Genomic DNA, 18,148 nt, shown 5'->3' on the forward strand with positions numbered 1-18,148 from the left:
GTTTTGCCAAATTCACCTATTAGGTCCACTAGTTTTTTGGTGGAGTCTATAGGATTTTCTATGTACACTATCATGTCATCTGCAAACAATGACAACTTTATTTCCTGTTTTCCAATATGGATGCCTTTTATTTCTTTTTCTTGTCTGTTTGCTGTGGCTAGGACTTCCAGTTCTGTGTTGAATAGAGGTGGAGAAAGCTGACATCCTTGTCTGGTTCCTGGTCGTAGTGGGAAAGCCTTTAGTTTTTGCCCATTGAGTATGATGTTGGCTGTAGCTTTCTCATATATGGCCTTTATTATGTTGAGAAGTACTCTATTACCACTTTGCTGTTTTTATCATAGATGGGTGCTGTAACTTATCAAATGCTTTTTCTGCATCTATTGAAATAATCATGTCATTTTTATCTCCCTTCTGTTTATGTGATGTGTTACATTTATTGATTTACAAATATTGTAGTATCCTTCCATCCCTGGGTTGAATCCCACTTGATCATGGTGTATGATGTTTTTAACGTATTGCTGGATGCGGTTTGCCAATATTTTGTTGAGGGTTTTAGCATTTATGTTCAACAGCAATATAGGCCTGAAGTTTTCTTTCTTTGTTATGTCTTTATCTGGTTTTGGGGTTAGGATGATGGTGGAGTCAAAAAGTTTGGGGGTCTTTCATCTTCTTGGATTTTTTGGAATGGTCTGTGAAGGATAGGGGTTAGATCTTCCTTAAATGGTTTGTAAAATTCTCCTGTGATGCGTGTGGTCCAGGACTTTTGTGTGTCTGGAGCTTTTAGAATACTGCTTCGGTTTCATCAGATGTCATTGGTCTGTTCAGGCTTTCTGCTTCTTCTTCGTTCAGTTTTGGAAGATTATATTTTTCTAGAAATGTGTTCATTTCACCTAGGTTTTCAAATTTCTTGGCATACAGTTCTTCGTAGTAATTTCTTATAATCCTTTGTAGTTCTGTGGTATCAGTTGTAATCTCTCCTCTTTCATTTCTAATTGTGTTTATTTGGATCCTCTCTCTTTTCTTCTTGATGAGCCTACTTAAAGGCTTGTCAATTTTTTTTATCTTTTCAAGGAACCAGCTCCTGGATTCGTTGATCCTTACAATTGTGCTTTTAGTCTCTATGTCATTTAATTCTGCTCTGATCTTGTTGGTATGACTTCTGATTATCTATTTCCCAACCAAGATTCAAGATTCTTAAGGGCAGGGGCCATGACTTCTTTTCACCTTGTGCCAGAGCCTGACACATAAAAGGGGTTCAGCAAATATTTGTCAATGAATAAATGCAGGAGTTAATGAACAGATAATTCAGCTTCCTCCTTTGATATAGGTTGACCTTGGAATCGATCTCCTTTTAAGAGGCTAAATATTAAAAACATAGAGCATTGGTAAAATAAGTATGATACAATATAATTAAAAAGGAACACAGAAAAAAATCAAACCATTCTGCCAGGAGAAAAATCTGGGTTTTCTTTTGCCTAAACCTTATATAATTTGAGGGGAACCTCTTTAATAAAAAGAATTCTGCCTGTGTGTAGAACTGCTATGGCTCCCTCTCACTCACAGACAAAGGAATAAGCCAGCAAGCACTTTTATCTGAGCAAAAGCAGTGGAAAGCTTCTGCCAAGAATACCATTCATCTTCAGATGGAGCCATGACCCCAGGCTGTGGGTGCAGAGACTGAGCATGTGATCTCCAGTAGCCATGAAAAGGTTCAGTGTGCTGCTATTCCCTTAATAGACTCCCAGACAGCTAGTAGTGCCACCTTCCCATCAACTTCTCTGGTGTCCAGGTAACTGAGGTGGCCTATTGTGATTAGCCCAAACTATAGAGGACTCAGAAGAATTTTCTTGTTTTCAGATCCCTAGAGATACAGAGAAGAGGAAACAGAATATATATATATATATATATATATATATATATATATATATATATATATATATATATATGAGAGAGATATGCTGACATGTAATAGGTATCTAGGAAATACCTGTGGCATCAAGATGGTCAGAGTCTGACAAAGGGAGCTACTCTTTAGCTCTGTTCCAATCCCAGCCTTCCATCCTAGCAGGTGGCTGCAGAATTATCTGGAGTCTGCTTAGCAATCACCAAAGTTTTTTCTGTCTCAGATCAAAGCTGCATCTCTCTGGTTTAGCTGGGCCACAGAATACATAAGCTTGCATATACTACTTAAAAGTAGTACCATTTGCAGCAACTGTGCCATCAATCCAAAGGACATGACTCCTTCTGTGAAGAGAAAGGCCAGAGACAAACAAATGGCTAGTGAACATCATGAATACCACTGTGACAGAGCAGCCTGGAGAAACGGAGGGAGTTCAGAACATTTGTATAAAAATAAAAATGGATGGTATCCATTTTGCAGCAATCTGAATTTCAGCTTCTTTGGCATCTAAAAATTCCATGTCACTACCTCAGAGCACAGGCTGCTTGTCAGGACTTTTTCCTGGAAATATAAGCCTAAATGAATAAACCTCCAAAAGGATCCCCACACCTTTAACTAACAGCAAGGGAAACAGATTTTCCAAGTTCTGCAATGCAGAGCTTGCCTGCAGACTATGCTTATTATCTGCATAAAGGGGTAAAAAGCACCAGGGTAATGGACAGGGGCAGGAGTGGAGTATCCAATTGTCATACCTTGAATTTTTTCTTTATTTGTCATTTCTCCATTTATGTTACAAATATTTGCTCTACCCACAGTGGCAGGAAATTCAATGATCTCCTTGAAGGAAGAAATCATGCTTTTTTTTTTTTCTTTGCTTTTTTGTTGTTAAGTCCCATGAATACAGCATGAAAGAAGATGTTGGCTTGGACTTCCAGGAAATCACAAGGTAGCAGACAGAGAGAGAGAGAGAGAGAGAGAGAGAGAGAGAGAGAGAGAGAGAGACATACTATAACCCAATTACAATTTATTATAAATAGTGTGGTGATAGAGGTGTTGAAAGAGATGTTGTGTTAAGACTAAGATAAAGCACTTAGTGTCAGGGCATGATGAAAGGATTCCTAGGTGAAGTAACATCTATGATAAAATCAGAAAATAATAGCACTATGCCACACAAGTAGAAAGTGTTTTGCAGGCAAAGGGAAATACATGGGCAAAGGCCTGGGAATAAGTAGAAACAGGATGAATTGTGGAAACCTAGAGAAGCTTAATCTGGTTGTGGAACCAAGTTTTTATTCTGACTGATGAGAAAGAAGCAAGAGATGAGGCTGGAGAAATAGGCAGGAACCTAATTAACAAACCATGTTAAAAAGTTTGAATTATAATTGCAGCAATGGGAAGCCATTGAAAACTTTCAAAGTAACTGGTTATATTTGCATTTTGGATAGATCATTCTGACTGCAGAGTGGAGGGTGGGTTGGAGGAGGAGAGACTGTGCCCACATGGGGAAATTGTTGAAATAGTCCAAGTAAGAGGTTATGGGGGAAGACAGTAGAGAATGGAGAAAAAGTAGACAGATTCAAGAACTATTTTAGGAGTTATACTCATCAAAACTTGTAGTGTGAAGGAAAAGAAACAGGGCTGGGTATCTCCATTCCCCAGGTTTGAGAGACAAGGCAGTCTAGAAGGGAAAAAAAAGTTCAAATATGGATGAAAAGATTGCTGCTTCCAAGGGTTCTAAGGAGGTAAAGGCTGGTAGCAGGACTATAAGGAATAGGCTTCCCTTCCTCTATAGAGTAGGTGGAGCCAGGGAAGCTGTGACCTGGGTAACCATTATGGAACTGGATCTATCTGGCAGGAGATTGAGGGTGTAAAGAACTGTGTCCTCAGGAATAGTGAGCTCCTAATCACTCCATTCTGTTTCCGTGTTGTTTGTTCCAAGACAATCTCAAGGACAGGAGCAAACCAGAGACTAAAATGGATATGCATAAGTAGATTCATTTGGAGGCCACAAAGGCAAAGCAATATTTCACCATTGTGTAGGAATACAAATAGTTGCTTTTTTCTGTAGCTAATGGCAAGTTTCAGTTGAAGAAAGCAATGAATTAGCAAGTCTCTCCATAGTTCTCAAAGTATTGTGGCTCTTCAGTAGTTCATACCATCCCTTCCAGTCACATATTCTGCTTTCAATCCTTTGAACAGTCTTATAATTATATTTTCTGCCTCTAAACAGTTTTTGCTGAGATCCTCTATTGAAGAAGAAAAAAGTTTGTGGTAGAGAATAGGTGCCATGTACAAAAATGAAAATTGCATGTCAATGTTTCCTCAAAATCAGTGGTTGGGAGGCAAAATAAATCCAGGGCATGTCATGGCAAAACATGTTGGTTCCTGAGAGCCCCTGATGCACAGAACTGAGATTGATTTTGGTCCCAGGTTTTAACGCCAGAGCTACAGAGATGTCCTGAGACTGGGAAGCCTCTTTGTGTCAGAAAGGGCCATGTGCCCCACATGGTGGTTGCCATCCTGAAATAATCTTCCCATCCAAATATCTTATACAAATCCAAACTTAAATGCAAAAGTAAAAACTGTCAACTCTGATATATTAGGAAGACAATTCAAACATGTGTTATTTGTATTTTGTTTTTAGACATCATTTTTCCCTTCAGATGATCACAATTTCTGTAATATTATTCCTTCTTCTAGATCAAACAACATCTGTTGTATACAAAATAAACTATTTCACATTTTCATTTACAACTTCCATTTTCATTGTGCTGCTGCCGCAATATCATGCAGTTATTTTATTTTCTGTCTAAAGAAGTCATTATGGTCAATGGTGTCAATATCTTAAGGATGAAGTGGTTCCCAAGCAGATTGTGACACAATGTTGAGGCTTTTCATGTCGATAATGCTTGTGTAGGCTCTGATCTGATAAGCTACAATAAGTCCAAAGGAGAAGTTCCTGTTTATCTTTAAAACAGAACCCTGATTATGCCAAGGGATACCTTAAGAAAACTCCCCACTACCAGATTTGTGTTTCTCCCTGTCTTAAACTCTGGTAAATAAGAAATGTGGGTGAAGTCATTCCTGCAGTTTGGTTGTAATGATGAGTAAGAGATGCTATTAAACAGAATCAAATTTTTGACTAATAACCAAGTTACTATAGCTAAAAATTAACAAAGATTCAACCCCTCTGGCCTCCTTTTAGTTTGAACACTTACTATTTGCTCCCTTTTCCTGAAAAGCTCTCCCTCTCCCCACCCTCCTTAACTAGCTAACACATCATTCAGATCTCAGCTCTGTTGTCATTGCCATCCTTAATCCCTTCCCCCATACAGTAGGTCATATTCCCTTACTATACAGTCTCATCACACCACATACCTTTCTTTTTTAGCACTTACCACAGATGCAATTTAAATTATATTTGTGCAATCATGGAACCAAAAGTTCTGTGTGTGTGTAATTTGCTCATCACTATACCCTTAGCACCTAGTATTGTACTTGTAATAAAATGGATACTCAATAATTAATTGATGAGTCACCAAGCTCTCTGTTCCTGTATTGGTAATGACCGGTAGTATTAGCTGTTGTGACATACAACCCCAAAATCTCAGTTGCTAACACAGAAGATTTATTTCTCATTCATATAAGGATCTAATGTGGATTGAGCAATTCTCAGTGGTGGCTCTTTTCCATGTGACAATCCAGGGATTCAGATTTCTTCCATGTAGTGATGCTGCAGTCCTCAACATATACTCTCCAGGATCTTTTAAAAGAGGAAGAGAGAGTGTGGGCAGTTCAGCAGGAGATTTTAGGGTCATGTGCAAAAAGGGTGCAATGTCACTTCTGCCCACATTCTTTTGGCCAGAACTCAGTCACATACCCCACCATGAGTGCAAAGGTGGCTGGGAAATGTAGTCTTCCTATGTGCTCTGGGAGAGAAAACAGGATTGGTCACCATCCGGCCCATCTTTGTCACACTCTCTGCTATAACTTTCCATCTTCTATAACCATGTGTACTATATTAGTCAGAGTTTGCTAGAGAAACAGTACTTTAGCTCACATAGTCATGGAAGCCAAGAATTTCCACAATCTGCCATCTGCGAGCTGGTGGTGTAATTCAGTCTGAGTCTAAAAGCACTAGCATCAGGTTCTGATAGGGTGGGTCCTGATAAGGTAACTCCTGATCCTAGTCCAAAAGCCTAACCAAGGATAAGAGAAGATGGATATCTCAGCTGAATCATAGAGAATGAATTCACTCTTTCTTCACCTTTTGTTCTATTCAGACCCTAAGGATTTGGATGCTACCCATCTGCTTGGATGATGGTGATCTTTTTTCTTAGTCTACTTATTCAAACTCTAATAGCTTCCAGAGACACCCTCATAGACACATACAAAAGTAATGTTTTACTAGCTATCTGAGAATCCTGTAGCCTAATCAATGTGACACATAAAATTAACCATAAAATGTACCAACAAGAAATCCAACCAAACAAACCCTAAAACATTCTGTCTTATTCCTCTCCTTAACCTCATATTATACCTTAGCCATTCCTGATCTCAAGTAGAAGTTGGGGGGCTGTAAATCACAGGTTTTTCATTAAATCTTGTCTAAAAAGAAAGTGAATACTTGCAGAACTGATTAACGTGACATAAGTCATATTCCCTGATCAGAACCCTTTATCAGCTCCCCCATGGCTTACAAGATTTTCCATGAATTAGTACTTAATGTCTTTCCAAAAGCAATCAACTTTGTCTAAGGTAACTTGCTTCATCTTAAGTATTCATGTGAAATTTTGGCATTCTGCTCAAAGTTATACCAATGGATGTTTAAACTTAATGTTTTCCTTGAAATTTCTAAATACAATTATTGGTCCAAGAAGATGCCCTACCTTTATCCAATGGTTTCACATGCTGCTTAGCATTAGTGTGCAAAGGTTTGAGTAGCAGAGCCCCACAAGCCCTGAGTTACTGTGTGTTAAGCTGACTCTACCTGAAAAAACCCCAGCAAAGATGCCCCTTACTCCCTAGGATTTTGTCTGTGTTTGTTTGGGTTGCCATAGCAAAGCACCACAGACTGGGTGGCTTAAGCAACAGAAATTTATTTTCTCACAGTTCTGGAGGCTGAGAGTCCAAGATCAGAGTGTTAGCAGGTTTGGTTTCTTTTCAGGTTCTCTTCTTGACTTGCAGGTGGCTGCCTTTCTTCACGTTTTCGCATGGTCACCCCTCTGTGTACATGTATGTCTATGTCCTAATCTGCTTTTCTTATAAGGACACCAGTCATATGGTCCAACCTCCAAATACAGTGATAATCTGAGTTCTTTGGAGTTAGGAATTAAACATATGCATTTGATGGGGACACTATTCAGCCCCTAAGAAACTGCAAAGGTAATCTGAAGAGAAGGGACAACTGCAGTACTGTGAAAAGAAGAAAAATTCCCCACTGAATTTATTGCGAGAAAAAAATAGCCCCTCTCTCAACACCCGCAGACATCCATCCATGTTTTGGTAGGTTTAGTTTAGAGCATTCTGATTTAGGGAATCTTTGCATTTACCTACATACTGTGGAGTTCTGTGGTTTGTGGCATGTTTTTTTTTTTTTTAAGATTTTATTTATTTATTTTTAGAGAGAGGGGAAGGGAAAGAGAATGAGAGGGAGAGAAATGTCAGTGTGTGGTTGCCTCTTGCATGCCCCCTACTGGGGGATCTGACCCACAACCCAGGCATGTGCCCTGACTGGGAATCTAACCAGCAACGCTTTGCTTCGCAGGCTGGCACTCAAACCACTAAGCCACACCAACCAGGCTGCGGCATTGTTTTGTAGTTGTTTTGCCATGGCTGATGCACATCCCAAGCAATAAAAGGGATTTGAATCACAATAATTTGCCTTCTCTATGTCTTTCACATTGGCTTGAATTGGTTGTCAATCTTTTGAGGAAAATAACAATTATACACATGCTTTCTAGGCTGACACCTGCCATCCTTCTATTTGTTTTCTGATAAATATGCCCTTTCCCTAGAATACTATTCAAATGCCAGGCTGTGATCAATTCCAGTGCCTGTCTTGTCCCTGTGTTCTATGACAGCCCTGCCTGCATAAGAGGCCCTGCCTCTCAGGAGAGATTTTCTTAGAACTAAGTTTCCTTATTCCTTCCCCAGGCATTGTTCAGCAGCTGCTCAACAGAAACAGGTTTGGTAGCTTGCAGACCTGCACCTCTGGTCTGGGCTGCATGATGGCTTCAGGGACATTAAGTGCAAGCTATTTGGAGAATATTTCTCTGTATGAATTATGAAATCCCAGAGATGAGAATGTATGGACAGTGCCTGCCTGTTCCTCTCCTCACCTCTAACCTGGCTTCAAGAAAGAAGAAAGAAAAAGTGCAATATTTGATATTTAGAATTAATTAGGGCCCCAAGTCCCATACCAGCCAGCAGGTTTCTTAATGAGCCCAATGCATGCATCTTCTTCAGCTTCTTTTCCAATTCATATCTCACCTACAAAAGGATCACTACAATGCCTCACAATGTCTTATTGTTTTCAAAATGCTAACACATATTGCTGCCTCATCTGGCCCCCTAAGAAGTGGACAAGAGTCATTCTCTTCACTTTCTAGATGAGTTTTCAGGGAGTTTGAGTCATTTTCCAAAGGTCACAACTAATAAGCAGTAGAAATTGGATTTGAACTCAGCTTATCTAACACCAAGGTCCATAAAGTTAACCACTGTTATTCTAATGCCTCCCAGAAAGAAGTATGATAGCTTTAATGCCAGGGATACAAACCTAAGACTCCCAGTGAAAGAATTACTGAACTAAGGTTTCAGGAGAAAATGCAGGGTTCCAGTTAAATTTCAATTTCAGAGGAACAAAGAATAAACTTTTAGTATAAATATCACCCATAGTTATGCTTATCTCAAATATTACACGATATATACTTATACATACTAAAAATGTATCCAATATTTATCTAAAATTCACATTTAACTGGATCTCTTGTTTTATATTTGCTAGATTAGCCAACACCTTTCTCAGTACTATCCTAACAAAGCTGACCATCCACCTGGCCTTTTGATTAGCTCTGCTCCATTCATTCCCTTGCTTGTTTAATGTCACCTTTTTCCAGTAATCTAAGATTAAAGCTTGCCAGTCACATCTTCTCCTTCCTCCTGAATTCACCTGTCCAATCAGTCACCAGAGAGTAACCATCTGCTTTGGTTCTCTCATCATGCCACCCCATACTCCCATGACCATCAGCCTGATCCAGAAGCTGATTCATCACCCAGGGCATGATCAAAGTATTTCTGGTCACCCTACCTGATAGATGATTGCCATACTTTTTCTATCCAAAGCATGGGGCTTTCTCATACTGAAAACCATTTGAAGACCCCCTAAGTTCCTTTATGCAGCCTTCAAAGCATTTGAGGTTCAATCTGATGATGCCACCACCTCCCTAACCTCCTAACATAGTTGAGTGTGGATCCTAAGCCCAAGCCACCCTGAAGAGTCCAGCTTCCCAAAATATGCTTATGCTTGCTTATTTCTCTCCACCAGCATTGAATCTTACTTCCCTTGTCATCTCCAAGTCTAACCCACTATAGCTGCCTCCAGGAAACCTCTCATACTCTGCCTTCTCACAGTCACAAGTGATCTTGCCTCTGGCTCAACCCTCACAGCATTTTCTAACCCTTTCAGTCCATGCTACATTATGTTTCTATTCTTGTTATTTTGGCATGTCTTAGCTCCTTTCTCCACAATCTTATATCCTTAGGGGACAAGAGCTATTCTTGAAGGCAAGAGAATACCAGCATTCTCGCTCCACCTATAGCAATCTTGCTCATGGGTTGTGGATAGTGTAGCTGTTGTTGCATTTTTTAAATTTTATATCTAGATCTTCACTGATTTCATATTTAAAATCTCAAATTTTACTCACTCACCTACTCTTTTTTTCATCTCAAATTTTAATTTGGCTCTATATTAGCGTGTTTTATTCCTTTTTTTTTTCATCCTGCTCTTTTCTCCCTTTTAAAATGTTCGCCTCAATTTTTAATTTCTTCCTGTCTCAGCCTGATTTTTGTTCCTAACTCTTAAAATTCCCTCTCCCTCTATCATCTCAAAATCACTTCCCTTTCCTCTACACATCTCTTAAACTTTTCTTTGCTTTTTCCCTCTTATTCCCATCCCAACTATTAATTTTAGCCCACTTATTGTTGAAAGTGTTGTGGTGGCTCTTTTTCTCAAATAGGGTTCCTATTTTTTTATTATTTATTTACATTTTTCCTTGTTCTTTCTTTCCCTCACTTTATTTTATTTCATTTTTTACAATTTCTTTCCCTTCTTTACTCCATTTCCTCTTCTTTATCCCCCTTTTTATTTATGCTGTAAATTTTACTTTCTTAAAGGCACCAAGGGAGAAACAAGAAGTAACAGATAAGGGACCTCCAATAAGGCTAGCAGCTGATTTCTCAACAGAAACACTTCAGGCCAGATAAGAATGGCAAAAAATATTCCAAGTGATGAAAGCAAAGGCCTGCAACCAAGAATACCCAGCAAGGATCTCAATTAAAATGAGAGGGGAAATAAGGAATTTCCCAGACAAAAGAAGGCTGAAAGAATATACCTCCACCAAATCAGCTCTACAAGAGATGCTAAAGAGACTGTTTTCAGAAGAGGAAGGAAAAGAGTGAGAGGAACACAGGTACAAAGGGGGGGAATGAATAAGTACCTATCAATAATAACCTTAAATGTAAATGGATTAAATGATCCAATCAAAAGACATAGGATAGTTGAATGGATAAGGAAACATGGCCCACACGTGTACTTCCTACAAGACACCCAGCTCAGAACAAAAAACCTACACAAACTGCAAGTGATAGGTTGGAAAAAATATTCCAAGAAATGGGAAAGGAAAAAAAAAGCTGGAGTAGCAATACTTATGTCAGACAAAATAGACTTCAAAACAAAGGTCAAAAAAGAGACACAGAAGGACACTTCATAATACTCAAGGGAAGAATTTATCTATCAACAAGACAAACACATAGTAAACATAACTTGCACCCATATAGGAGCACCCAAATATATAAGGAAAATCTTGGGGGACTTCAAGAAAGATATAGAGAGCAACACACTTATACTAGGGCATTTTAACACCCCACTGTCAAAAATGGATAGATCTTCCAAACACAATATCATCAAGGATATTGTGGCATTGAACAATACCCTAGGTCAGATGGACTTAACAGATATATATATATATAGAACTTTTCATTCCAAAGAAGCAAAATGCATATTCTTATGTCTTCTTGAAGGATTTTTCCCTTGAGTATTATGAAGTGTGCTTCTGGGACTTCTTTTATGGCCCTTGTTTTGAAGTCTATTTTGTCTGATATGAGTATTGCTATCCTGGCTTTTTTTTTTTCCTGTCAAATTGCCTGGAATATTTTTTGCTTACCCTTCACTTTCAGTCTGTGTAGGTCTTTTTTTCTGAGGTGGGTCTCTTATAGGTAGCATATGTGTGGGTCATGTTTTCTTATCCATTCAGCTATTTTATGTCTTTTGATTGGAGCATTTAATCTAGTTATGTTTCAAGTTATTATTGATAGGTAGTTATTCATTGCCATTTTACTTCCTTCATACCTGTGTTCCTCTGTCTCTCACTCATTTTCTTCTTTTTCTTAAAGCAGTCCCTTAGCATATCTTGCAGTGTGGGTTTGGTGGAGGTGTATTCTTTAAACCTTCTTTTTTCTGGGAAGGGTTTTGTCTGTTTTGTCCATTTTAATTGAGAGACTTTCTAGATAGAGTAGTTTTGGTTGCAGGCTTTTGTTTTTCTTTACTTTTATTTCTTGTCATTCCCTACTGGCTTGTAGTGTTTCCATAGAGAAGTCAGCTTCTTGCCTTATCTAGGCTCCCTTGTATTTTACTTCCTGTTTCTCCTTTGCTGCCTTTAAGATTATCTCTTTGTCTTCGAATTTGCCATTTTAATTATGATGTGTCTTGGAGTGGGCCTCTTTGGGTTTCACTTGATTGGGAACCCTTGTGCTTTCTGGAGTTGTGTGATTTTTTCTGTCATCATATTAAGGATGTTTTTCATCATTACTTATTCAAACAGGTTTTCTATCCCTTGTTCTTCTTCTCCTTCTGGTATCCTTATTATATGGATATTATTACGTTCCATGTTTTCCTGCAGTTCCCTTAACACCACTTAGTTCTTTCTGAGTCTTTTTTCTATTTCTACTCGTTCTGGGAGTTTTTTACTACCTTGTCCTCCAGCTCACTGATTTGGTCCTCTGCTTCATCTAGCCTCTTTTTGATTCCTTCTACTATGTTGTTCTATTCAAAAATTGCATTTTTCATTTCCTCTTGGTCCTTTTTGATAGTTTCTATTTCATTTCTCATGTTGATATATTTTGCAGTGAGTTCATCTTAGTTTCCCTGTAGTTTTTTGGTAATTCTGTGAGCTCTTTGAGCTTCCTTATAACCAGCTTTTAGCTCAACTTCTGATAGTTGACTTGCCTCTTATTCCTTTAGCATTCTTTCTGAGGCGTCTCCCATTCCTTTCATTTGGGGATTGTTTCTTTGTCTTCCCATTGTTTGTGAGACTCTTCTTGTTAGCCTCTGCTTCTTAAAGTAATCTCTTCTGACTCCCTGCATTCATGGTGTGAATTTCTATGGTAGGAGACCTGTGAGATTCAGTGGTGCAGTCTCCTCGATCTCCTGAACTTGCTCTTCTTGGGATGCTGTTTATGTTGTCTCTCTGGATATATATTGGTTTTGATTGTTTTGGGGTCATTCTTTGGTGGGTCCTTCCCTCTAACTGGATGACTGAGGGTCACTCCACCCACCATGTCTTGTATGCTGTTATTCAAGTGTAGACAGGTTGTGCCAAAGCTGGTTCTTCTGTCTTTCCAAAGTTATAAGGCTTCTCTCTTGCTATAGTTCAGTTGTTTGTTCTGAGAAATTTCTCCACAATTTAGTTGTAATTCGAGATTGGTCCTGGAAGGAGGTTAGTGTGGTTTCCACTCACTTCTCCACCATCTTGCCACTCCTGGAAAAACTTCTACATCTGTAGTATGCTGTCTTTGACACTTCTGCCTCCTCCTTATTCTTCATCCTCCTTCACTGATGGCTCCCAACCTGTATGCTGAGGGAGCTCTGATTGGCAGTGAACAAGTTGCATTATTTATGCATTTCTATAAGGAGAACATGTGACCCTGAGATAAGAAATTAACCCAAGGTCACAAAGACAGAAACAAACATAGAACTCATTCCTCAGTATTCAGCATCATGTCAGAACTCCTTGATCATGAGATGGTGAAGCCCAATGTTCTTTCCACCTTTTCCCTTCTTTCCAGCATGATAACTTCCTAATTATTCTAAGAAGACAGTAGCAGGTTTTCCCATCCTATGTGGGCCATGGGTATTATTTACAAGGATGACCTAGAGATACTACCTTGCTCCAAAAAAGGGACTCCTGGGGGAAGGGTAGCACTTCCAGTGTTGTATTGAAGTATGAGCTTTGTACCTCCCCTGTAAGTTGTCACTTTCTGCTTCTTGACAGCCTGCCCTTGGAAACATGTTACCCCACATCACAGGGTTGCTTCTGCTCTACTGCTAGGTAGACTAGGAAATTAAGAAACTAGACATTAAGTAGACTACACATTAAGTAAAGAGTATGCCATAGAGGCTGCAGGAGAGATTTCTGAATGAAGTCCATGTGTACCAGCTACTATTCCAGGTTCTGGAGTTGTGGGGGTGTGATTGGGTAGTTCTTTGCCTTTTTCTCATTCTTGATTGGAGACTTGACTTAACAGGTTAGCTGAGTTTGGCACCCTGTAAGGTGAGTGAGGAAGGGTTCATACAGGGTCCAAGCCCTTCAGATAATGAGAGCCAGGGCACAGCAGAGTGCCAGTAGCTGCTTGTTCCCAAGAAAAGGGGTCCACAGAAACTTGGCTTTTACAAATATACCCAAAGGATAGCATTTTCTCCAGAAATATGTCATCTTCTCTGACAGTGTCACTGAACCTCTGTGTCAAGAAGCTTGTCAGTTAGCCATTTGACTAAAAGATAACCCTTTTAAAATGTTTCTTTGGCAAGACCACACAATTTGTCTATGGACACTTGCATTTGTTACCTTTCTAACTGCCAACAATTATTAAAGGCATTAGAGTAGACCTAAAGTAACTATTTCACCATTAACATAGAGATAGTTTTTAACTTGTCCTGGAATAAAACAAATTGTAAGGCCATTCAAATGTATGAGGTCAAGCACCTAAGTGAGTGGCTGTTCCATTTTTTAAGGTATCTAACAATTTTCATGTAAGAGAATTCATGCAATAAAAGGAATTTAAAAATGAAGGTAGAAATAATGTTTATCTTACCTTTTTAAGCCACGATATGTATGAGAGAACTGAATTGTCATAGTGGAACAATGTATTTTTATAAGCTACCCATTTTACACTGACTTTGAGATACTACCTTTCCTAAATCCATTATTAGAAAATTTTCAGGGTCATCCTTATTTTAAGGTCTAACCAGAAAATGGAGTTGACAACCAATTCATCAGCATTCTATTAACATGCATTGAACTTTATGTTAGGACCCACATTGGATCACTTATAATTTACCTCCTGTGATCTTGGCAAGAACCCAGCAAGGCAGATATTAACAACATTTTACAACTGTGGCAACTAATATGTAAGGAAGTAGAGTAACCTGATCCAGGTCGAACAGCGCGTGAGAGAGAAGCAGGAGTTGAAGTGTTATCTGTGCTGCTATCTGTCCAATAATCAACCAATAGTAGCCATGTGGCTCTGCAGAAACCACTCTGCAGAATCACTTGGCTGGGGCTCTTTTCATTAACTCTATTGTTGACTTCAAAATATCAGTTGTGATATTGATATCACAATTGTGAATATGAATTATGAAATCCTTCTCCCATACCAATTATATCTGGTATCATCGACAATCCAACACAACACCTCCATGGAAGGTAGGAATATTAATTTATGAGAATCAATCTGCATCACCGTCCAAATGTGGGGCTAACATACCCTATTTGGGCTTTCTGGCTTCGTGACTCATCACATGTCTGGATTAACACCTTGATAGATAGAGGGGATGCTGCAGGGGAGGAGACCCTGACAACAAGCTGGCAGAGACATAAATGGAGTGAAAGGGTTTGGGAAATGAATCAAGTAAGGTGTGTTCTCAGGAGCATCCAGAGCTGCCAGCCCTAAGAGACTTTATAGAAACAGACTTGGTTGGAATAGACTTGCTGTGTTTATGAGTTCACCCATTAAGACTTGGGTGACATGAGCTATACAACATATTCTCCTAGTCCGAATGCATATCTTAGATTTTCTTCCCTCCCTGTGGGTAGGTAACATTTTCAGATGAAATGGAAAACATCTGGAGAAAAATATAGCCCAAAAGTTAACCTCAGATGCCATCTACCAGATTAACTCCTGAGATAACATTTTCTAAGGAAGAATGATATGCCCTTAATACAATTAGATCACAATACTGCAAGTTAAAAGGCTTAAGTATGTATCTCCCTGAGTTCTAAGTGGCTTTGTATGTGCCTGTTTAACTTTCTACCAAGATTTTAGGAGTGTGACATTGGAGCCTATGAATTTAGATAGCTCATTGATTGTGGGACACTAAGCACACACAGGTATCAAGTATGTTTTTAGATCCCTCAAACATGAGAAGAATTTGGGTAAAGTATCATATGTCACAACCTACTGCAAACTCAGACACATCTCTGAATTTCTATCACAGCCTTATCCATGACTTTCAGACTTCATTAATTTGAGTAGAATTATGGTTTGGCTTTGACTTTTTTTAAAGGTATGCGTGACCAAAAAAATTATACTTTCAATATGTAAAACTAAATACCTATGTGAGAATTGTCATGGCCAGCATAAGTTGCAGACAGTCACACTAATGGAGTTAATTGCCATTTTAAAATAATGCACTGCCTTTAGATTGAGTCTTCTGTTTCTTGTCTTTGCACAACACTACTGTGGCTCACTTTGTGGGAGGGCTCTGCCCACAGAACACCCACCCTGGCCCCCCAGCCACCGTGGATGAGAATAAGTCTACCAAGACATGATCTGCTTGGGGAGGAAAGGTGGCCAATCTCTCAAAGGAGAAGGGCCAGAAGCCTGTTCCTCAATGGGTTTTTATTGGGTTTAATTTGCATAGAATACAGGGCATATACATAAAGCTCATCAATCATTGTCAGGCAATAATGATAAAACAATAAATAACATTCAAAGAACTATGAGGGCTTGTTTTGAGTCAGGGTCAGATAGCTAAAGGGCCATAAAACTTTGGGGGAAACAAACTCATTCTATGCTTGGACCCTTATCATTTAAATTGAGGGTATTCTTAGCAAAGTAGGTTTCAAAGGATTTTATGCATTCCTTCTTAGGCCTGATCACCCAAGGGAACCCACCCTTTCCAGCACAGGGCTGCACCCACCTCCAGCATTGTTTCAGGCTTAAGTCAAGTAGGGGGAGTAAGGCATCCAAGAGATTAGGAGACTTCTTGAAGACAGAATGAGGACTCAGGCTATGTCAAAGCCAAAGGGCGAGGGTCCATTACTCCCTTTTTCTATAGCCCCCAATGTCCTTCCCTGAGGGCCCCTTCATGACCATGTCTGTCTTAGGTCATGCCTTCTTTGAGGAATCTTACCCGTCATTGGCTAACCAGTCATCCGCCCAGGGCCAAGCAGGGTGAGGTGAAAGGGGGCAGAGGTGGCACCCTTACAAGGAAGATAAGCTTTGTCTCCTAAGTGGCTCATGGTCCCAAGGTCTTTGTACTCAGCCTTAGCCATGAGGGGTTAGTTTCTGAGACCAGGTGGAGTGGTCCCCAACAACACTCTAATTGTTTAAAGCTAAATTCATACTTCTGAAGCAGGAGATTTGAGTCAGAGGAAATGGTGTTTGATTTGCTGCCATGAAACCATCTTGCTATAGATGGACTCTAATCCCATTACAACTCTCTCTCTTAAGAACAATTTTTTTTCCTGACATAATAAAAATCTGATCAAGGTCTGATTTAAAAGCCATCTTAATTCCCCAATTTTCCACTGTATTTGGTGTCAGAGAGTTAGTTACTTTTGACAGAGATGCTTAAAAAGATGTTTGCTTGCTTTCTGTACAAAATGATTATTTATGCTTCTAAGTGCATAAACCCATTTTCATGTCACATTAATTTGCATCCATACCTTCTGCTATTGCACAATTTCTGCATTAAATGAAAGTTACGTATAATTGTTCACATTGTGTTGGCAGATGTTAACATTTTGTGATGCATTGTTCTTGCTAATACATAAATTAGGGGTATCAATAAAGCTTATTGTTTGGCAACAAATGGTGTTTACAGTGTTAACAAATGCTATGATCATTTATCTTTCCGTTTGTACTGTCATAATTTACCAAACTGATTATTATGCAAACATGCAGTTCAGTGAGACAGGAACTGTGCAATGCCCTACTGAAATGAAAGACTGTATTGGAGAAAGGTAAATGAAAGATTGCCTGCTGTGTGTTCTTAAGCAAAGCCTTTACTCTCCCTGGGCCTTGTTGCCTCATCAATACAGTGAGGGATGAGACCACACGGTTTCTAAGGACGCTTCCTACATCTGGTAGACTCTGATCTGCATCAGCCCTGCCCAGTAGGGGACATAGGCTTCTGGGTTCCTGTCTTGCACCACCTCCTGAGGATTTCACAGACCTTTGAGGCTATAATCAGCTTTTCTACTTGTCATGCTGTTCTACTTCAACTCTTCTACCATGGTGGTACTTGCCCAATCTCAAATGCCTTTAATTTGCTTCATTATAGACTTATGCTCATCCTGTGAAGGAAAAGGGCAGGGGTTTTTAACTCCAGTTTGGAGGTGAAGGGCCTGAGACTCAGAGAGGTTAGTTAAGCCACCCTGTTCAACATCACACAGCTTTTATTGTGCAGAAGTAAGTTTCAGATGCCCACTACTCCACACTGCCAAGGGAGTCAGGTTAGTGAAACTGCCCAGGAATACAGATGCATCCAACCCCTTTCATATTCAGAATTTTTAATCTTAGTTCTATCTCTTACCAGTTAGGTGTCTTGGGGAAATTATTTAACTTCTCTCTACCCCAGATTTCTTATCTGTAAAAAAAAAAGGGCAGTTTGATGACTACTTCACTGAGATAAATTGAAACCCAATGAGTTTATGTATGTAAAGTGCTTAATGCAAAGCCCAACACACA

Source organism: Desmodus rotundus, chromosome X, assembly GCF_022682495.2.
Source record: "Desmodus rotundus isolate HL8 chromosome X, HLdesRot8A.1, whole genome shotgun sequence".
NCBI classification, from domain to species: domain Eukaryota; kingdom Metazoa; phylum Chordata; class Mammalia; order Chiroptera; family Phyllostomidae; genus Desmodus; species Desmodus rotundus.